At 44.9% G+C, this 19,106-nt stretch overlaps 1 protein-coding gene across 1 annotated transcript in view; it reads right to left on the reverse strand.

Annotated features, from left to right (window-relative positions):
- LCK (LCK proto-oncogene, Src family tyrosine kinase) overlaps positions 1 to 18,170 on the reverse strand; it is a 181,452-nt gene extending 163,282 nt beyond the window's left edge. Inside the window, exon 1 of the mRNA XM_077296013.1 lies at positions 17,892 to 18,170. The gene's annotated coding sequence lies outside the window, so the exon portion shown is untranslated. The remainder of the gene's footprint in view (positions 1 to 17,891) is intronic.
- Positions 18,171 to 19,106: the final 936 nt, after the last annotated feature.

The following is a 19,106-nucleotide window of genomic DNA, read 5'->3' on the forward strand; positions in this document are numbered from 1 at the left end:
CTCGGAGCAGCTTCTCTAGCTTCCTCCATCCGAAGTGTCCGGCTCCATCATGGTAGGCTCCCAGAACCATGGGCGCATCTCGCCTGGGCACCACTATCTGCCACACCAATTCATGAGTACGTGGGTCAATGCTCCTCCTGCACAGCTCGCCATCATGGATAAACAGCTTGCTTCTCCCCTTCCACAGCTGTTGGGTTTCTTGTGGGTCATCTGGGCCAGGGTGCAACCCAGCCTGCGTCAAGAGCTCCTTCACCTGACGGACCGCGGGGTCACTATCCTGGGTTTCTGCCCATCCGTGGTGGGGCAGGGGATTCAGCGTGGCATCCGGTTGGTTCTTGTGCCTGTTCTTCACATGGTGAGAGTTCTGAGTGGCTTTGGGGCGATGGAAGGCAGGCAGCTCCACCTCTTCAAGTGCCTCCGGGTCTTCTCCCACTTCTGGTAAATTGGGCATTCGGGACAGAGCATCGGCATTGGCATTCTGGTGTCCTGCCCGATATTTGATGGTGAAATCATAGTTGGACAGCCGGGCCATCCACCGCTGTTCCAAAGCCCCGAGTTTGGCAGTACCCAGATGCGTTAGCGGATTGTTGTCCGTGAAGACGGTGAATTTCGCGGAGGCCAGGTAGTGCTTAAACCTCTCTGTCACTGCCCAGACAAGGGCAAGGAATTCCAGTTTGAAGGAACTGTAGTTGTCAGGGTTCCTTTCCGTGGGACGGAGTTTCCTGCTGGCGTAAGCGATCACTCTTTCCTTGCCTTTCTGGACTTGAGACAGCACGGCTCCTAGTCCCACATTACTGGCATCTGTGTACAGCACAAATGGTTGGTCGTATTCGGGGTAAGCCAGTACCTCTTCTCCCGTCAGTGCCGACTTCAAACAGGTGAAGGATTCCTCCAGCTCTTCGTTCCAATCAAAGGGGGTGTTCCTCCCCTTGGTCTTCTTTGGTTGGCCCACCAACAGGTTTTGCAAGGGTGCGGCCTTCTTGGTGAAGTCCTTAATGAACCTCCGGTAATAGCCTACCAGCTCGAGGAACTGCCGGACTTCGTGGAGGTCACTGGGCTTTGGCCAGTCCTTAATCACTGTGACCTTGTCGGGGTCTGGGGCCACTCCTTCAGCGCTCACCACATGGCCCAGGTACTGCACTTTAGGTTTCAGCAGATGACACTTGGACGGTTTCACCTTTAAGCCAAAGTTGGATAGGGCTTCAAACACCTCGGCCAGGTGCTTCAGGTGGTCTTCGTAGGTCTTAGAGAAGACAATGACATCATCCAAATATAGCAGCACGGTTTCAAAGTTCAGGTGTCCCAGGCAGCACTCCATCATCCTCTGGAACGTTCCGGGAGCATTGCACAATCCGAAGGGCATGTAGTTGAACTCACAGAGACCCATTGGCGTCGTGAAGGCCGTCTTCTCTTTGTCCGCCTCCGCTACAGGAACCTGCCAGTACCCACTGGTGAGATCTAAGGTAGAGAAGTAGTTAGCAGATTTTAAGGCAGCCAGAGACTCCTCTATCCTAGGCAGTGGGTATGCGTCCTTATGTGTAATGCGATTCAACTGCCTGTAATCAACACACATCCTCATTGTACCATCTTTCTTTTTAACAAGGACTAACGGAGCTGCCCAGGGGCTACAGCTGTCTCTCACCACCCCAGCCTCCTTCATTTCCCGCAACATGTCCTTGGCACACTGGTAATGAGCTGGGGGTACAGGGCGATATCTCTCTTTTATGGGTCGGTGATCTCCCGTGGGGATGTGATGTTTGATCCCTTTCACCTGCCCAAAATCTGAGGGGTGTTTGCTGAATATCTGCTCGTACTCGTGTACCACCCTGTAGGCCCCCTGTTTTTGATGGGATGGGGTAGAGTCAGTGCCCACATGCAATTCCCGACACCAGTCCTTCGAGGGCTCTGCAGAACCTTTGTTCTCCGCCAAGTTTGACGGGACCAAGGGTTCAGGTGTCTGTATCACATTATTATTGACAGTGAACAATTTGGCGAGCGTGGTATACTTGGTGAGGTGAACCTCTTCCTCCCCACAATTGAGGACACGTACGGGCACTCTCCCCTGACGGACGTCGACCACCCCCCGGGCTGTCAGAACAGTAGGCCTATTGTCTGAATATACGGGTTCTACCAAGGCCTGGTAGTCCTTACCCCTGAGGCCTATGGCTGCTCGACACCATATTAACATTTCACTCTTGGGGGGTATCGCGATGGGGTTTGAATCACTCACAGTGACACGACCAATCTCACCACCAGTCAGCTCTACCTGCTGTCTCTGCATCAGAGCTCTGATTTCCTTCTGCAGGGCACGTTGCTCACTGTGGCCAGCGGTTTCTGCCACCTGTTGCAACAAAACAATCACTTCTGCAAGACAATTTTCTATAACATTAGTACCAAGAGTCATCATGGGATTACATTCTCGGCGATCAATATCAACAATCACAATCCCTTGGGCTTTCAATTCCACCCGCCCCACTTTGATGGTGACCTCCTTATACCCCACTTGTGGCAACGGCTGACCATTACTGGCGATTATGGTGAAATCATCGTCAGGGCCACGAGTAATATCAGCGTCCTCCCAATACCGTTTGTAGAGCACGTAAGATATAGTCGTCACCTGAGAACCGGTGTCCAGCAAAGCATTCAAGGGGATTCCATCAATCACTACAGGGAGAACTGGTCGTCCTCCAATATACTTGGTTCTCCAATGCTGCGGGCCTGACCGTCCTACTCCTGGGGGTTGGCCCTTTGCCCCAGGGGTTGCTCGTTTAAAGGACAGTACCTTGCAAGATGGCCCACCTGGTGACAGCGGCGGCAGATGGGTCGTCCATCCTGGTGGAAGCGATCGTCGGGCCGGCTCCTGGTCGGCGGAGTCCTCCTCTGTCGCATCCAAGGGACATCCTCCGGGCTGGAAGCCAACTGGATCTTCTCTTTGGGGGCCTCCTGTAGGGACTGCACCGTCCGGGCCAGGGCAGCAATGCTCTTGGTTAGCTCTTGCATCTGGAGACGGAGTCCTGCAGGGGAGTCGTCCTCGAAGCTCTGGGCGTCGGCCTCCGCGGCAACTGGGGTATCCGATGCCACCTCCTGGTGGTATGTGAGAGCGGGGCTCCTGGGTGGTACTGCGCGGCTGGGCTGTCGCTCCTGCAATGCCTGGATAGCTTTATCTTTAAACTGCGCAAAAGTCAAGTCTGGATTTTGCATGGCCAGGAAGTGCAATTGGCCCCGCTGGTGACTGCACAGGAGCCCCTCAATGAACCGCTCCTTCAGGATTTTATCCTCATCCTGCATGCTGCCGGGGTCACTCTGCTTAATGGCCCGCATCGCTTCCTGGAGATTAAGGGCATAATCCCGTAAGCTATCCTGTGGCCTTTGTTTGCATCCATAAAAAGTCAGTTTAATTTCCGTAGCAGTGCGAGTATCAAAGGTGGCTTTAAGCTTGGCAAAAATCTGTTGTGCAGTTTCTTTATCCTCAGCGGGCCAGGATTTCAATTCTCTCAGAGCCGCCCCAAAGAGTTGGCCGGTTATCATATGGACCTTCTGAGGCTCGGTTAGGGGATAGAACTCGAGCAGGCTGCAGAGCCCCTCTTTAAAGTCAGTGAACGTATGCGACTCCCCAGAGTATCGCGGAAGCCAAGCCGCTCCGGGCAGGTACGGCATAGAGAAGGGCATTATGGCTTTTGTGTTAGCGGCAGCGTCCGGCTGGTTGGGAGGAACAGCGGGTTCTGCGGCTACCGGTGGTGGTATTAGGGCCGCGGCTCCGTCCGCTGCGGGGACCGGAGCTGCCCCTGCGTCCGCGGCTGCGACCGCCACCTCCTCTCCTCCCGACTCAGACATGGCTGTCCCTTCCTCCCACGAACCTGCTGGAGGTCGGAGTTCCTGTTCTGGGATTGGCGCCTTACCGCGCTTTCCGTTCCGCGCTTCTTTTGGCTGATTCCGCCCACGTAGCTAAGGCTCTTCCCTCCGTGCGCGGCAATGGCGAATTTTGGCGGTAAATGGCAATACACAGTCTTTTCAATAAAGTACAATTCAAGCGCAATAAATCACAGTTCCAAGGCACACATGACCTGATTCTTCAGGCTTAAGTAGATCCTGTTCGTGACGCCAAATTTGGAGCGCCCCCACACCGCCGCAGGGCCGAGGGGTACCCGGAGCCGGGCCTCTGGGATCTCCGTTCTGGGGTTGTCACGGTGGCTAGACCCGGTCCGTGGCCCTGTCTGTCAGTGGGGGAACGTCCAGTGCAATAAATGATGATAATGGTGCAGTTGTGAAGTGCCGGTCGCAATAAATAACGAGGACACCAGGTTGCAGTCTCTTTACCTCTTTACTGAAGGTGTTGGAGACCTCAGTCCAGAGCGCTGTTAACTGGGTTGTCAGAGACCGGCCGGTCCAAAGGCACATCAGGAGTTCTCTTTACAGGTGGGAATCAGTGTCTACCTTCTAGCGCTGAGTGTTGTAGTTCTTCCCTGCTGAGCTCCCGGGATAGTCCTCACAACTGTTTCTGTCTGTCTCTGATGTTCGTTTTCTCCGTCCTCCAGATGATATGGTAGGACGCACCCGTATGACGGGGTAGGCCTGGAGTTCTTCCGGGACCCTAGAGTCGCCCCTCTCCCACAGCTGCCTCCGTTGTCTGCTTAGGTGTTAAGTGAGACAGCCAACCTATAATTGGCTGTCCGGCCGTGGTTTGCAGTGTACTTAAAGTCTCTTACTTGCTCGGCGTTCCGGCCACCGACTGTTTGCGCCTCAGAAGGATGTTGCCTCGGTCTAACAGCACGACTCCTTCTGGTATTAATTCCTCTTTGCTGTATTCCCGTTGTTCACTGGTTTGTTCTGCTCTGAGGAGTCTGCCAGGATCCCATCCCTGACAGGTCCTCTCACTAGCTCTTCCCAGCTACTTCTCCCTCTCTTCCTGTCCAACCCCCAGTTTTTACCAGAGTTGTGAGGAGTGGCCTACTAAATAGGACCACCCCCCCTGGTGGCCGGAGTGTGAAGTGTGGTGTGAGTGTACCTGGTCAGAGAAACTCCTTAGTGCAATCAGACGTACCATAGCTCCCCATAGTGGCGGAGCCACAGTACTGCAACAACCAGGACTCTGGGGTGCTGCATTATATGTTATATGTTCGTAGTGTTAGGGGCGTTTGATTGTATGGGCTGCCTCCCAGTTCCTGCCCCTGACGCGTGTGGTGTCCACTTGCTGCCGCGTCTGCATGCTCTCGGCGTCTGTAGCGAGACCCCGCCCTTGTGGTGACGCCGACGCTTGCTGGCGTTGCCGTTGACTGGGCAACCACACGCGTCACATCCGGGGGTAGGAACGTCATTTCCGGTTGCGCGGTTTATCCGCAGTAGCCGTTTACTATAAAACATGGGGACATTATGTGCATGTTACGGCCCCTTGAAAAAGGAGACTGAAACGCGCGTCGGGGCGCACGCGCTACCACGGACATTGGCGATACATCCACCGCAACTTTCTAGGTAATTTCCCGGGCACTTGCCATGCATTATGGGGTATACTAGCCCAGTTAGATATTGAGTGTGGGGATAGGATGTAATATTCTGGGCAAAAATCTGGGGTTGTAGCATCAATTTGGGAGATTGGTATTGTTTTAATTATATTTGTATCTACCCCCTGATATGCCTTAGCAACATCTTTTACCTTGCTGCCATAAAGGTCCCGTGGCTGTGCATTTGTATGGGTGATAGTGTGCAGTGGGTACGTCTTTGCCCCTCATTGTGCACCATGGTTATATGCTTGTATATTTCAGTTCTCAATAAACTTTGTGGTTTTTAATCATAATATGGCCTTTTGATCATCTTTTGTTGTGGTTCTATGTGATATTTGGTGTAGGCTTTATAGTCCTATTATTGGTAACATGGTATGTTAAGGTATATTTATTGCTTAAATCTTAGATTGCTATAATTACCATGCTGTTTTGTCATATTTATTTCTAAACTTGCCAAGTTAGACAGAAGAAAAATGAAGGCAGCACTCTAAATATTTCAGGTGAAAAAAGGTGAAAAACTTTATTCAGCCCCACTCATCCTGGGCAACGTTTTGGCTCCACCCGAGCCTTTGTGAAACTTTTTCACCTTTTTTCACCTGAAATATTTGGAGTGCTGCCTTCATTTTTCTTCTATCTATCTATCTATCTATCTATCTATCTATCTATCTATCTATCTATCTATCTATTATCTATCTATCTATCCCTCTATCTGTGTGTAATGGAGTGTGGGTTGGACAAATGTTAAAGAGGAGGTTGGACCAGAAATGACATCACAAATCTTTTTTTTTTTTAAATAATATATCTTTATTTAGCTTACAAAAAACACATACAAATCCGCATGAAAAAAAAACGCATCAAAAATGCAGGTGACCTGCCAGTGAGCTCAGATGCCGATTTGGTGCAGATTTTACCTGCGTCAAATCCTGAGCAAATACTGAGCCAATCCTGACCGTGGAAACATATCCTAATTGGGCACAATTTGTCCATTTTCACTTAGGCATGTACTCACTTTTGTTACCAGAAGTTTAGATATAAATGGCAGTCTGTTGAGTTATTTAGAGGCCACATCAAATTTACACTGTTATGCAAGCTGTATATTGACTACTTTACATTATAGCAGTGTCATATCTTCAGTGTTGTCCCATGAAAAGATATAATGCAATATTTACAAAATTGTGAGGGATGTCTTAATAAAGATAGGGGCTGGAATAGGCATAGCTAGATGGAAGCACCCCATGACTGCAGTTGGCTAGGGGAGGGTTTCCAGAAGGGGTAAAATGACGGACAGGGATTGGTTGAGGTTAAGAAGGGGGGTTATAGGGGGCGTGCCTAGTGATTAGTTTGGGCAGGTAAAAAGTGCGGGAATATCACCATTTTCAAAAAGAATCCAGAGAGTGAAGACCCACCCACCCTCCCTATTTTTGGTTGTTAGTTGGTTGGATTAACGTGTGGGGGATATTTTATGTACAAATATCTTTTAAGGGGTTGTTTATTGTATATATATATATATATATATATACATATATATATATATATATATATATATATATATATATAAAAGAATATATATATTATTTAAAAAATAAATTTACGAGTGGAGCAGGATAACAAAATTTATTTTACATGAATGATGGTTGTTTTTAGTAGATGGAGTAGAGTGATACTTTGTCATAGTGGCTAGGTTGGCGGGGGGTGGGGTTCTTGGAGTTGTCGCTCGCTGATTCGTCAGGGAAGGAATTGTGAGTAAATTCCAGACAGTTAAAATGAGGTGGGGTTGATCTGGCATTCGGCTATGGGCTCTGGACGGGGTCTTACCCTGGGAGCTTTTGGTGGTTAGTCTTCCCTGAACAGGTTATTTGGTGCCCTCGAGCTGGTGGTTTACGGCTGAGGGTAACATGGTGGTTGAATTAGTTGGATATTGCTAAATAAAAGCCAGATCTTTTAGCTCCAAGAACCCTCCCCTCATTTTAGAGTACATCAATAATTGATATGTATTTGTTATTGTTTGTTAATAAACTGGCCGCTGTGGCCAATATTATCCAAAGAACTGATGAATAATGTTTTTATTTTCAAGGCGCATAATAGTCTACGGGTTGGGTGCAGAAAGGTGGGCAGTTGCAAGGTAAGAAACTGTATTTGCCATATGCGGTCATGTCTTTTCCTCAAAAACCACAATGTTAAATGTTTGTTAAATATTGATATAATAAGGAAAAGGGAATATTTCCTTCTCTAGCTGATGTCCAGCATGCAGTTTGTTCCAATCAGCACATATCTCACTGCCTCTGCGTAATGTATAACTCTTTCTGACAGGAGTTTAAACTTTTTAATTTTAGCATCAATATTATAAGATTTCTTTGTGCATTATGCAACTGTTTGAGATAAACCACTCTCCGACCCAAACAGCCTGGTAGTTAGCGAGGAAACTTTTCCTCATTAAGGTATATTTCTACGGTCAGTATTGACAATGCTTTGGATGCAGCTCCGTCCACAGCGCTGACGGCTTTTGTATGTGCTGTGATTCCGCCTGTGTTCATTGAACCATGCGGAATCACCGCATCCTATACATAGAACTGTGATATTTATCTTGCGGAGACTGAGCACCGCAAGATAAGTTGACATGCTGAGGTCTAGAAAGATGCGCCGCATGTCCATCTCCGCAGGGAAGCCTGAGGCGTCCCTGCACGCATAGTGTAGATAGGAGTTCATAAAATCTCCTCCACTATGCTGTAACATCTGGACGCTGCGGATGTACACAGCGTCCAATCCGCAGCGAATACTGACCATGGAAACATACCCTTACATACTTAGTACTTACATAAAGTAGTACTTTATCTACAATCAGTAATGGCTTAACTAAGTTTACTTTTTGGCTATCCAGAGAAAAGGATACACTTCTTGCAATTTATAGAAAGTATAAAATAATGAGTTTTGGCTGCTCAACACTATCACAGTCTGAATAATATTGGATTGTGGCTTTACACTTGGTGGATATTTTCAACGCCTAATTGTTCTTCTCCAAATAAATGACATGATTCCCTGTAAATTAGATGGGCCAAAACATAGTGGAAAACCAATAGCATTTAACATACTCACAAAGGTGCATAAGACAGTCAGCACATCAATTTAAAGACATTGTCCACTATTTGGACAACTTCTTTTCATACCCTCACTTGGCCCCCACAAAATAATAAAGCTTATTCTCACCTCCCGTGCCTGCGCCGTTCCCGTGGTGTCAGCACTCGCTCTCCCTGGGCTCTCGTGGGGTGTTGTGACATGTGACACCAGCGCCCAATCAGCGCTGGCGTCACTGTCACCGCCTTTGTACGAATTGAACATGAAGAGAAAACTAGGGATCAGCGTAGACTTCCTCTTCATTTTCGATTTGTTTTGAAGACGGGGACAGTGACACCAGCGCTGATTGTGCTCCGGTCACCACGTGTCATACAACCGTACAAGAGCCCCGGGACTGCAAGTGCCGACACCGATGGAATGGCACCGGCACAGGAGGTGAGTATAAGCTTTATTATTTTATCGGGGCCAACCATTTTTATCAAGAAGGGGTTGTCCTAGTAGTGGACAGCCCCTTTAATCCAATATCAGAAAATATTGGATTAAATTGATGTTCTGTCTAACTTATGTTCTTTTCTGTTAATTGCGTTTTAGAAGTAAAATTTGCTATTGGTTTACACTATATTTTGGCTCCTATGATTTATAGAGTATCACGCCACTTATTTGGAGAAGAACAACTGGATCCTGCCTGATTAGAATATCTACCAGAATAAAGTATTAAGACAAAAGTCATCTGTAAGTTTGTTATGTCATCATTCAGAGTGTGATAGAATTGAGGGGCCCTAATCTTATTATTTTATTCTGTCAGTTGCAGAGTTTTTTGTGGACTTTCTGCTACTATATAGAACCAGTTCCACTGAAAATCTGATGAAGAGACTTCTTAAAACTTTTACTTAATTTTTTTGCTCTTTTTTATTCTGCTCTGAATATGCTATAACATAAATTTATATAAACTACTGCACATTTATTAAATTGTTTAAGGGATTTTTCAGGAATAGCTTTCTTCAGCCTATCGTCTCAACTTTCTCTCGGTCCAGTGCTGCCTCTCTGATGTTTTCTGGTGATTGTATACAAGCTACCGTAGTAATATCACAACTACAGAGCATATCACTGCTGCAGCCAATCATTGACCCCAACAGCACTGCCTATGTAGGTAAAACGAGCCACCTCAGTGACTGTCTGCAGCTGTGTGGTGCACTGTAGTCATGATGTCACCTCTGCAGCCTGTAAACAATCACTAGAGCAGCGGTGGAGAGGCAGTACTAGACTCGGGGAGTGTGAGTAAAAGCTCTTTTATTATTATTTACACAGGGTCCTGGCCGATAAGACCGAGAACACTATTCCTGGAAAACTCCATTAATGGAGGTTCACAATAACATTTGCCGAAAAAGAGAAGAACATATTGGGTGTACATTGCAATCTTTTGTATACGAATAAACATAATGCCATTTTTGGTTGCCCTAGTTAACTTGTGACTGATAAAGTAGTTTGGGTAAACCAATGTATTTACCTCTGCAAAAACAAAATCTGGACAGAACTTTCATAGGAACGACCTTAGTGGCATCCAAGTCAAACAAAGCTCAATAACCTTGGTTTTGTGATGATAATTGCATAATTTAAAATAAAACTATGTAGACTATGTGGATTAATCTTGGATAGACGATCTGCCAAGGATATTTCAAAGAATTTCAGTGTACAGGAAATAGGCATGGAAGACTCTATCAATAGACCATTGTTATCTGGCTTCTTGATGAGTATAATTACAAATTTGGAAGCAAGCCCTAGCTACAATCAAGAGCAATAAAAAGAGACCAAACTTCTGAAAGAGAAGATTTAGATTAAAAATGAGCTTGATGTTTCCAAACCCCATATTTTCGACTCGAGAAAAATAATGAGTTTCCTGTTTTTCTGCACTTGATATCACTAACAAGTGAGAACATAGCATGTTGACCTAAAGCAAAGCCTATACCTTACTCTACTGGAATTACAGCCACTAAGGAGTAGCAATTTATCCAACTGTTGATACAAAATACTACAAAGGGTCATCACCAAAGGAGATGAATCAGATAAATAAAGTAACATAATTAATAATGGACCTCAGTGCCAAAAGGAGGTTTGTATACACAACAGCCTCCTCACAAGTATCCCAATCTTGCAATGTAAAATGATACATCTATCTTACTATGTGATTTTAGAAGTCAAGGAAATATGAATTATTACAATTACACCTTGTGTTTATAAGGAATATATCACATGATAATCGGTGGCGGACCACCGTCTCTGACACTGGGCAAGGTGTCGATCACAAGATAAGTTAGAGCTGATTACACCTAACCCAGTGGGACAATTCTAGCATTCACAATTTAGCCAAATAAAATATTCCCTGAGATATGAATGGCTTCTTCCCCTCCTCCACACAACCAGATTATCTCAAGACTCCGACATTAAAGGGACTCTGTCACTCCTAAAATTCTTATTAAACTTATTATTATACAGTGATTTAGAGATCTTAGCCCCTATAACAATCATACTACACAGTACTTGTTACTGGTAAAGTGCCATAGAAAATAATTTTAAATGATGGAGCTTCAGTGCACCCTTGGTGCAGCCAAGAGCTTGGTACTCTGCTACACCCCTTCATTTACATCTTGGTGATTGCCGCAGCTTCTGAGGGACAGCGCTGGCTTCCTAGACCAAATGTTGCTCTGCTTGTGTGTGCAGGCCATGAGCACTAACATTTCATGGTGGGCATGCACACAGTGGCCGGGCACATTCTCATCCATTGCTCCTCTTTTCCGACACGTCTTGCTGCGCTGGCTCTACCAGATGTGTCGTGAGTGCCTACAGAGAGGAGGGGAGGGCTAAGAAGTGCAGCTCCTGTCTTAACTATAGGTGATTATCCCCACTGTCACCAATTATAACATTTTAGCCACTAATATAACAAACAGTGCCACCTTATCTTCATGTCTTGCATTCTGTACAGGGACTTCATATTTGTATGGGAGCTTTTCATGAGGTTTCAGAGTTCTACACCGCAGGCACATTCTCCGACCTTACATTTCTCACACACTGCGCTGGTCCACAGGAAGTGTTAGTGAACGACTTCAGAAAGGGCGAAGTGCGATTCCTGACTTCACTGCATCACTAAATCATTATCCTCATTGCCACCAATGATAGCATTTTAACATCTAATATAAAAAGCTGACATCATATCTACATGTGTAGAGCTCTGAAACACCATACATATACATATGAAGCCCCCATACATATATAAAGCCCCTGAACGTAATTCAACACATGTAGATAAAGTGGCCCTTTTTTAAATTAGCTGCTAAAATGTTCTTATTGGTGGCAATGGGGTTATCACCTATTTGGTGATGCAATGAAGGCAGGAATCGGACTTCTCCGCCCTCTCTGAAGTTGTTCACTGCACTTCCGATGTACAAGCACAAAGAGCCAGAAGATTAAAGGGGTTGTCTGGCCTTAGACTACAAGTCTGCAGTCACTCTATGTGATTGCAGACTAGTGAATCCTCACAACGCGCACTGCAGGCTGTGAGGATTCTCCGTTGCAGGAAACCGGTGGTCATGACCACAAGTATGCGATTTGCCTACTTCCAGCCACATTCCAACTAGATAGTATCCGGCCTCGCTCAAAACACTTGCATAGGTGTGCGGCCACACCTATCTAGTCAGCACAATACTGCATATATGCAAATCATATATTTGGGGTCACGAGCCCACCATTCCTGCACCAGCACCGAAGAATCCTCACAGTACACGCGTTGTGAGGATTCACAAGTCTGCAGTCACATAAAGTGACTGCAGACTTGTAGCCTAGGGCCAGACAAGCCCTTTAAGGTAGGAGAACGCAATTGGCCACTGTGTGACCTCCTACAATGAACTGTGTGTGCTCACAGCCGGCACAGCCAGTTTTAGGAAGCATACGTTCACACTTGGAGCAGCATTCTCTAGGAAGTGAGTGCTGTCTATCAGAAGCAGGAGAAGACCCCAAGATGCAAACTGATGGGATGCAACAGTGCAACGAGCTCTTGGCTACACCAAAGGTGTGCAGAAGCCCACTATTTTCATAGGTAAAAGTAAGTATAAGTTTGCAAAAGACATCTCTACTTACTCAGTATAACAACTATGTTTTGTTTTTGATTTTTTTGATAGAGTTGATACACTGAGTTAGTAGAGATGTCTTTTGCAAACTTATTTTGTGTGGACAAGGAGGCGGTGACCTGTATAGGCGTCATGATTTCTGGTAGGCGGTCTCACATTTGATTTTGTAATGAATGCAAACCAATCATGTCAAGTAACAGGTGTACATGGTTTTACTCAATGGAATGGGTAAGGATGTTTTTATGTACTGTTCATATGCCTATGACTAAGAACTCTGTTCAAAACGCGTCAGCCATTTAGGGGCTGCGTCCCGCAAGATGTTTTTTTCCTTGACATGAAAATAAAATATAGAATATTTTTATGAAGAGATGCCTGGTGCTGGAACTTTTTTCTCCTTTTTTTGCTAATGCATACACAGTATGCAGACATGCACACACATACAGTACGCAGACATGCACACATATACATTAAGCAGATGAGTGTAACACCCCAGGTAACCGGTTGTTACAGTGGCATTGCTTTCCTCACTGGGAGAGTGATGTCATGCTTGGAAGCGAGGAAGGATTCCTTTAACAGGTATTCAGCACATACAACACTGTTCTGACTCCAGGCCAGAAGGGGGAGCTCTACACCCAACTTCAGGGGAGCTGCTCTCTCTGGTTGGGAGGAGGAGTCAGTTGCTAGGCAGTTGGAGTTAGACAGTTGGTGAGAGGAGAGCGCGGAGAGAGGAAGGAAAGCTGGGGCCATGCAGACGAGTGATTCTGCAGCTCCTGGGAAGGAAAAAAAGAGCAGAGCAACTTGTAAAGAGACTGAAAGGAGGAAGGAGCAAAGGCAAAGTGAAGAACTGGAGAGAGAAGTTGTGACTGAACTTCCTCCACGCTGAGCGCATATACTGGTAGCCAGAAGACCGAGGTTGTGGGGGTAACTTCATGCCCCATGGCAGAAACCGGTGGATAGCTAGATTTCAAGTTACCTGTCCACCATTAACACCCGAGGACACAGTAACAGATAGAGATCCTGTAAAAAGGCTTGAGTTACCTGTCGTACGGGTTAGTGTCCTACTTAAAGGGGACAGAGAGAAAGCATGAGGATCTTGTGTGAGGCCTAAAGCAGCAAGGGACTACACCACAGCGCTAGAGGGAAGGCTTCCAACCCCACCTGGTAAGGGAGACTCCAGATTCGCTTCCAAGATGGCCGGACCATTCTAGCACCTGTGGTCTGGTACCCTGGACTGTGGCTGCCTGAACCCTTCAGTATAGAGACTGCAACCTTGTGTCCTCCATTTCTTTCTACACCACTTACCACCTGTCCCTTCTACAACGGGAGCCCTGGGGACCCAGCTTCACCTGTGGGAAGCCATACCATCCCAGCTGCCATAACATCACCCCAGTGGACCCATTTAAGCAGCATCAGTCATCCCTGACCGAATACCACAGGTGGCGTCACAAACGTTTATTATTTTACAAATCCATTTAAAGGCCGTCCCTTTAACATGGGCTCCCAGTGCCACGGACCGGATCACCGTTGCCATGACACATCCCTTTAAATACCAGACCCGCTACCGAGTACCCCACGGCCCTGGTGGGCGTTCCACATGCACACACATACAGTGCGCAGACATGCACACACAGACAGTACACATACATACATACACATACAGTGTGCAGACATGCACACACAATATTGAGACATGCGCACATAAAATTTGCAGACATGTGCGCACACAATACACAGACATGCACACACATAAAGTATGCAGATATGCACACATACAATAAGCAGACACGCACACATACAAACATACACAGATAAGTACACATACTGACATACGTACATATAGATATTTGAAGACAAATTCAGAAAAATACATACATGTGGAGAGTGACATACCAGCTCTGGCTTGTCAAGGTAAGGAGGCATATTCGCCGTGCAATGCTCCTCTGGGAAACTTTATATGCAATTTGCCTCTTCAGAGAGGAGGACTTGAATTCTATATAGCGCCACCTGTTGGAAGTAGCGATCCTACAAGTAACAATCAACCCTTTAACGAGTCGTGCAATATGACTTAGGATAAACGCCAAATCAGAATCTCAATATGCACATACGGTGTTTCGGGCTATTGGCCCTCGTCAGTGCGAAGCATGAGATCTGATTTGGCTAGGTGAGAGGCTCTGGACTGGAGTCTAAGGGGTAAGGTTCCCCAGTCGAGAGCCTACTTCCAACAGGTGGCGCTATAGAGTTCAAGTCCTCTTTCTCTCTGAAGAGGCAATTTGCATACAAATATACATATAAACAGATATAAATATATACACAGTCATACACACTGATATACATAGATATACACATCATACATGCACACACACAGACATACAGACACATTAGAAATATGGCTGTCACTTTCTCAGACATGGCTGCGCAGAGTACAATGTGTGACCGTGTCCGCTAGTAGTGACGCAGAGGGGCCGATACTGCGCTTTTAATTCTGTTTGTATGTTGGTCTGTCCGTATCATTACTAGCAGACACGGCCGCACAGTGACACTTGCCTGGGTGGGCCGAGTGCTGACACCGGTCCTGTCCGGCAGCAATGAAACATACACAAAAAAGTCTTCCCTCTCTATCCAGAGATATGTATGTACATTTTTATGTTTATTTCTCATGAAGAAATATCGCTGATATAGAGCCCAGTGCACAATAAAATCTATAACTCCGAATTTTCCCATTTTTTTCCCCACAGGTTTATTATTATTATTTATATGGATATTTGCCACTTCTTATTTTACAATTATTTCTAATTATTTTTTATCTTAAAATTTACTTTCGAAGTCAGAGGACCTCCAGGAAGCCAGTTGAAATAAAAATGCTGACTTAAAGGGAATGTGTTTTCAGAAAATTATCTATTGTTTAAAACAGTTTTTTTCTTTAAATTGCTATGTTTTTTTTTATATCAATATCTTTATTTAAAATGAAAAATAGTACTCTTGCAATCAATCTTGAAAGTGATCAGTATAGGTATTATAGACTTTAACATCCTTTTGTTTCAGGAAGAGTTTACAACATGTTCCTTATCAGCAGAGGCAGTTTTACAATCACTGATAATACCTTTATACACAGCTGATAAAACTCGATCCACCATTTATAGTAGGGAATATCCCATCTCTCCTACCTTTCACACAACCTTTGCACACACTCATTAGATGCTGCAATACAAAAGATAGGGTCAGCGTCAATCTATTGCTATTCATGTACATGTGCATTTCCTGAAACAATTGGAAGTCAGAGTCTAAAAAAGCCTAAGTGGCTAAAGTGAAAATTCATAAAGTGGTTAATTTTCTGGTTAGCTCCAACAAACCTCATTGACATATGTTTTAGGTTATTTTCTGCAAAAAATAATATCCCAAAACACTGCAACAAACCTAGTAAAATTGAATAAACTACATGGACTGCCAAGTTTTATCCAGCTGGCCAAACCAAACATATAGCCAAGTTCTGTAATTTCACTGTTATGTGGGCTGCAAAGGGAAAGGCATGATCTCACACACAAGTGTGGCTATTGGCAAGCAGTATACTGTAGGTACATTCTTCACCATATATGTTTCTTGAAACTTTTACAGATATTTTTGTGAATTATGTTAGTAACATAGATATTCAAAAGTCAACCATTTGGATTAGATTTCTGTCGGTTTCAATGGGATCTGGCGACAATGTAAAGTCTATAGAGAGTCCATTGATGTCTGCAATTGAAGCAAATCAGAAAACTTCATACTAGATTAACATTTATCTGATCCTTTATGTTTCTCGGAAATAAGTAACGATTAGTGTATCTGACAAGCCACAAGAAAGAAAAAAAGAAAATAAGAACCAAGAAAAATAGCAAGTTAGGCCGGGTTCACACTAGCGTTTGAGTCCGCAGCGTGGTGCTGCAGACTTCTTTCCTTAAGCTCCGCCTACTTCCGCATGCGTCCTGCGTACCTATCTTTAACATTGTGTACGCAGGGACATGCATTGTGTGCTTATGCGTCCGCGTGCGTCGTTTTGACATGCCCGATGAACGCAACATGTTGCATTCTCTTGTGTCAAAACGACGCACGAGGAACGCATCTGCATACAACGCATGTCCCTGCCTACCCAATGTTAAAGATAGGTACGCAGGACGCATGCGGAAGTAGGCGGAGCTTAAGGAAAGAAGTCCGCAGTCAAACGCTAATGTGAACTTAGCCTTAAAGGGAGAGTAAATCTGGCCATACCCATAAGATAGCTATCCGGCGAATGCTAATGTGTTTTCAGCTGATGCCAGACAGATGGTACGGCGGTTTATCTCCACCGAAAACAAAAGGATCGGGTGTTGAAATTCGAAGTGACCCATCTCTGATAAGATATTATACAAAGGTTCTTATTTTCACATGTACTACTCATTTATGTAAAAATTAAAAGTTACTCGTTAAGCATTGTAGCCAATAAATTGTCCAGCTGACCGCTATCTAACGCGGTTTGGGAAATGATACACTATTGTTAACACTTGTTAAAGTACAAATTGATGTTGTGATGATAGTAATATTGCAAGGGAGAATTGTTTTCAGCATTCATGAAGGCAGACTAGGGCACCTTAGAATCATTTTAATGCCGTCTAACCTACAGAAAATATAAAATGTTAACACGTATGAAGTTCTAGCATTACTTTTTATGTATTTATCTTGAATTATCTGCATTTAATATATCTGACTGTGTATTCTATGCAGCATCCTCCCTGATTCTCCATTTTGTGAAATAGATCAGAGGAAGCTGCCATTTTATACAGTAAGTAGCTCACAATCAATGTATATTATACTGGAGACTGAAATTACTGTTACTGTTAAAATGAAGCATGCATATGAAAAGCCATTGTCCATTCAGAAAAAGCATGGCTTGCTAGTACTATACCTAACCACAATCATTGCTGTGGTCATTACTAAACTTAGACCAAACTGCACAGTTTAAAAAACAGAATTAAAGTTTTCTTCAAAAATTACATTTAGGAGACAATAATAATCAGATTATAAAACAATTGGGAGTGAGTGAGGCAATAGTGCGGACACATTAGATTTCTGGTTCCATTAGAACGGTGGATGGATATTGTGGTTGTTGTGAATGTGTGTACATATATACCGTATATATAAAATATATTATATTAACCAGCATAAGAATATATGAAGATTTTTTTACCTGTCAGAAGAAAACAACGAGCAGTTCCAGTTATGGTTTGATCATCCTTGAGCCTATAATATATATTCCATATTTGTGTTTTCTACCTTTTCTCACTCTTCCTTTCTTCCCCAGAGTGGCCTCTTGTGTTAACTTTTGTCTTTATGTTTCTCCAAAAATGCTGGCCTCTTCCTAGTATGAATTGTCTTTTGTCATATTTTCTTTGTATATTGCTTTTTGCACCATAGCTTGCTCTTGTCTTCTCTCTACTGCATACTCTTCTCTCCCTCCTCTTGTTTTACTTTGCATCTGTTTCTCTCCTTTTCATTGTTACCTGACTTCCTGCCCAACATAACTCTGAATACCATGCTCCAACCACAGACACATGCTAACCATTGTGTCGCTGATATTATATCTGTAGTTCAAAACCAGTACTAAGGTTCCTATATACAGTATTCGGCCATTTCTTAGGTGTTTTTGACCAGTAGTGTCCACATCGATTCAAGAATACGTAGCCACTTACATTTTCACTTACTTCCAAGTAGTAGATGTTTGAATGGTGCTTTATATAGTTTTTAACTTGTGCAGGAGCCAAACAAAATGTAAGGCTTTCTAATCACGTCCATCTACTTATTCACGCATGAACCTGTTTTAGGACTACTGTGCGTGTATCTGTCACTGGCAGGAGCGGGCTGGGCCCGATGGCAGGGAGGCAAATGCCCCCGGGCCGCTGCCCCAGCAGCTGTGCAGGGCCGGCCACCTAATGGCCGCACGCCGTAGAGTAAACTGCGCGCGGCCGTGTCTGCTGTGCTGTGATACCGTCAACAGCAGACATGGCCACGCGCATCAGTCTCATAAGCTGCAGACAGCGGCTTGTGAGACCTCAGCATGCTCCTGCAGGGGGCACGATGACATCATTGTCTCGCGCCCCTTTACAGGCCAGAAGAGAAGCTTCGGTGCCGGAATCAGGATGAGGTGAGCAGTGGTGTAATTACAAAGTTATGGGCCCTGCTGCAAACTTTCAAATGGGGCCCCCCCACCGTGCCAAAATATTTTCCACCCAAATTCACATTTTCCCTATTCATTTCACACACTATAGCTTTGTTGCAAAGTTGTATAGTGTGACCTCAGTGGCGTAACTATCCGGTGCCCCATCCTGGTATATATTTGTCCCCCTTAATGCCATTGTTATGTAATGTATAAAAGAAAATAAACCATTATACTCATCAAGGGCTT

This window comes from Ranitomeya variabilis, chromosome 3 (assembly GCF_051348905.1).
Source record: "Ranitomeya variabilis isolate aRanVar5 chromosome 3, aRanVar5.hap1, whole genome shotgun sequence".
Taxonomy (NCBI): Eukaryota; Metazoa; Chordata; class Amphibia; order Anura; family Dendrobatidae; genus Ranitomeya; species Ranitomeya variabilis.